The following is a 3432-nucleotide window of genomic DNA, read 5'->3' as shown; positions in this document are numbered from 1 at the left end:
GCGCACGGGGGGCCGCGCGGCGCTGCAGACCCAGCCTCCCGCCGCCGCCGCCGCCGCCGCCTCGGCGCTTGCAGAACCCAGAAGTGAACAGCAGGCGACCCGGAAGGTTTGCGCGCGGCTCCGCACCAAGCCGGAGCCCGAGCCGGAGCCCGGAGCCGGAGCCCCAGCCCGGCCCTGCAAGGGCCGCCGGGCGCGGGGCTGCGGCCGCGTCCCGGAGCCGCCGCCAGCACAGCCAGGTCCGTGCGGGCCCGGGGCGCGCGGGGAGCGGGCCCGGCGGCGGCGGGCGCCCGCCCGAGCGCCCGCCCGCGGGAAAGTTGCGCCGAGTTTCGGGCGGGGGCGCAGGCCGGGCGCGGGCGCTGTCAGCGCGGGCCGGGGCGCTCCGAGGGCCCGGGGCTGCCTGCGCCTCGGGCCCGGCCCGGAGCAGCAGCGGCGGTGGCGGTGGCGGTGGCGGCGGCGGCGGCGGCGGCGGCGGCGGCGGCGCGCGGGTAGGAAGTGTCTCCGGCGGCGTGTCTGGGTCTGCTCTCCGAGTGTGTGCGTGTGCGTGTGTGTGTGTCTGTGTGCGTGTGTGTGTGTGTGTGTGTGTCTGTGTGTCTGTGTGTTTTCTTAAGCCGGGCTATTCAAACCTGCTGCAATTCTCCGGTAAACAATGATTCATGGGGCTTAATGCAAATAAACGGATTGCAAACGGCGCGGTTCGCGCACTTTGCAGCCGGCCCGGTGGAGCGGCCAGTGCCGGATTTCTCCCCTTTTTTGCAGATCTGCAGAATATGGCGTCCCTGTCCTGTTTTAAAAATAAGCCAGGCTGCCATTTTTGTTTTTCTTTTGTCTGAAAATTTTAATAAAACTGTCTGAGAATGTGGGAGAGGCGGCTGGAAGCAGAGGGGGCACCCGAAGGGTTGGCTTTTTTTCCTTTTCTTTGGCGAGAGCCGCGAGCCTTTCGGGGAGGTGAGACACAATGCAATTGCACTTTAAAGAATAAAAAAAAAAAGAAGCCGCTGGGCGATTTGGGGGGGAGGGCTGGGAATTTAAAGTTAACTCCGAAAGTTTTCTTTTCTTTTTTTTTTTTAAGCTCTTTTTTTTTCTTTTTTTTTTTTTGGAAGGCGGTGAAATGCCGCGAAAGGATCTCGGGGCCCGTTTCTCCCCCCAGCCAGCCGCCTTTGCAGGATTTTTGGGAAAAAGTTAACTGCCGGTTTCCTCAGAGCTGCGGGGGGCACGTGGAGGGTTGGCGATGGGGACTTGGGGGGGACCAGGAAATGTCTTTTGGAAAAGGCTCTATAAAAATGGCATTGTAAGGAACTAGATCCTCAGATTTGGGGGAGAGGGCTGGCAGTAGGGGCTCTGAGTGGGCCCACGGTTTCCAGCGCAGACCCCTGGCGTGAGGAAATAATCCTGCTCTCCCCTGCCCTGCCCTGGAGCAGTGTGTGTGTGGGGAGGAGGGGGATGTCTCCTTTATGGGTGGCCGGGGGGGGGGGGGGGGGGGGGGGGCTCCCTTGTAGGCGGGAATCATGCCCTGGGCGCTGGAGTGGCTTCTGGAGCCCTCCGGCAAGTGTGTGTGTTTGGCGGTTGGCAGTTGGAGAGCCCCTTCTTTGATCTGGTGGGCCTCCTGGCCTCTGGAGGTGGCATCTGGTGGCAGATGCCCCTGGGTGGTGGGCTTTTGTCAGGGTGTAGACCAGGGGCCCCAGTGGGTCTTGACTGAGGGGAGGGGGAAGAGAGGTTGCCTGGTTGGCAGGGAGGCACTCCTTCGCTAGTGTGAGCCTCTCCCTGGGGGTGCCCTTCTACTCTTTTCTGTTATTCCTGCCCGCACCCTGAAGCCTCCTCTGTTGGAGGCAGTTTGGACTTGGGTGAAGTTACTTAAGTATCTTGCTGGACAGGTCAGAGCCTGCTGGCTTTGGAGGCAGCAGGAGGGTCTAAGACCAGGCCCAAAGGTCTGGCGCTGTCCAAGGCACCAGGCAGGTTGGGCCTGGTCTTTACCCCTTTGGGAAAGTTTGTCCTGGGAGGACCCTGAGCCCTTCTAGCCCCTGTCCCAGCCTCTCCTGGAGGGGAGACCCCTCTAGTCTCACTCCTGATTTGTATCCTGGCTCCACAGGACAGTGTGAGCTTCCTGAGAGCAGAGTCAGGGATCGAAGGCTGGGGTTTAGGGGTTCAGGGTTGCAGAACTTGGCATGCCTGGGCCAGAGCGTACCAAGCTAGGTATTTTTCAGATGGAGAAACTGAGGTCCAGAGAGGGGCAGTGATTTGCCCAAAGTCGCACTGCCGGTTAGAAGGAGAGCTAGGAGAGGGACCCCGATGTTCAGGCTCCCACTTCTGGGCTCTCTCCACTGTTCTCTGTGGAGGCCCTGACTCCTGGAAGAGTCAATCTGGACAAAACTGGAATGGGACAGCATGTCCCCCTTCACTGCTCCCCCCCCCCCCGCCAGCATTATCCTTCCTTGTGAATGGAACTTTGCAGGTTGCACAGTGGAGTGCATGGTTTTTTATCACATTAGGCTCCCCCAGAAACTTGCTTGGGGTGAAATTGTTGAGGTGGGGATATTTAACCCCATTTCAAAATTTAGGAAACTGAGATTTGGAGAGGTTGAGCAGTGGCAGAGGAGGACTTGAACACAAGCTTCCAAACTCCTTGTCCAGGCCTTTTTCTAGGTGGGCTTGGTGCTTGTAGATAGGGCTTTTCCCCACCTTCTGGTGTTTAGTCTCTCAAGTTCTTCTGCTGACCCAAGGACTGTGTAAATATCTAGAGGCCCCAACCCTACAGAATGTCAGAACTGAAAAGGCCCTGAGAGGTCATCTGGGCTCAGAGAGGGGAAGCCACTGGCTTGAAGTCACCCAGCAGTTTGGGTCTCAGCTAGGACCAGAGCCCTGGGCTCCTGTCTCCCTTCCTCTACAAGAAACTCAGAGGGAGAGTGACCCGCTCCACCCTCCGCTAAGCTCCACTGGGCCCTGGGCGGCAGTGATTGCTGCTGCTGGTGATTAGTGATGGGTAGTGGGTGCTACAGTAGCCGGCAGCCCACAGAGACGGGTTTGTCCCGGGGGGTTGGGGTATGGAGGCGAGATGGCCCCAGGTGGAGAGGAAGCTGGTGTGTGGGTGACCTGTGGACTGGGTCTGAAGCCAGCCTGGCCCATTCTTCCCTGGGCAGACACTTCCTCGCCCTGCCTCTCTGTAAAGCAGAGTCTGTCCTCCCTCCCTCCCTCCCTCCCTCCCTCCCTCCCTCCCTCCCTCCCTCCCGTCCCTCCCGTCCCTCCTTCCTTCCTTCCTTCCTTCCCTCCTTCCTTCCTTCCTTCCTTCCTTCCTTCCTTCCTTCCTTCCTTCCTTCCTTCCTTCCTTCCTTCTTCCTTCCTTCCTTCCTTCCTTCCGTCCTTCCTTCCTTCCTTCCTTCCTTCCTTCCTTCCTCCCTTCCTCCCTTCCTCCCTTCCTCCCTTCCTCCCTTCCTCCCT

The 3432-nt window shown here is 59.7% G+C and overlaps 1 protein-coding gene across 1 annotated transcript in view; it reads left to right on the top strand.

Annotated features, from left to right (window-relative positions):
- Nucleotides 1-89: 89 nt before the first annotated feature.
- ZNF362 (zinc finger protein 362) overlaps nucleotides 90-3432 on the top strand; it is a 37445-nt gene continuing 34102 nt past the window's right edge. The window contains exon 1 of the mRNA XM_025856677.2: nucleotides 90-236. The gene's annotated coding sequence lies outside the window, so the exon portion shown is untranslated. The remainder of the gene's footprint in view (nucleotides 237-3432) is intronic.

The sequence above is a fragment of the Callorhinus ursinus genome, unplaced genomic scaffold (assembly GCF_003265705.2).
Source record: "Callorhinus ursinus isolate GAN/ISIS: 27379988/994484 unplaced genomic scaffold, GSC_fseal_2.0 scaffold18, whole genome shotgun sequence".
NCBI lineage: Eukaryota > Metazoa > Chordata > Mammalia > Carnivora > Otariidae > Callorhinus > Callorhinus ursinus.
The sequence above is the reverse complement of the archived record's forward strand: the minus strand, read 5'-3'. Positions and strand labels throughout refer to the sequence as shown.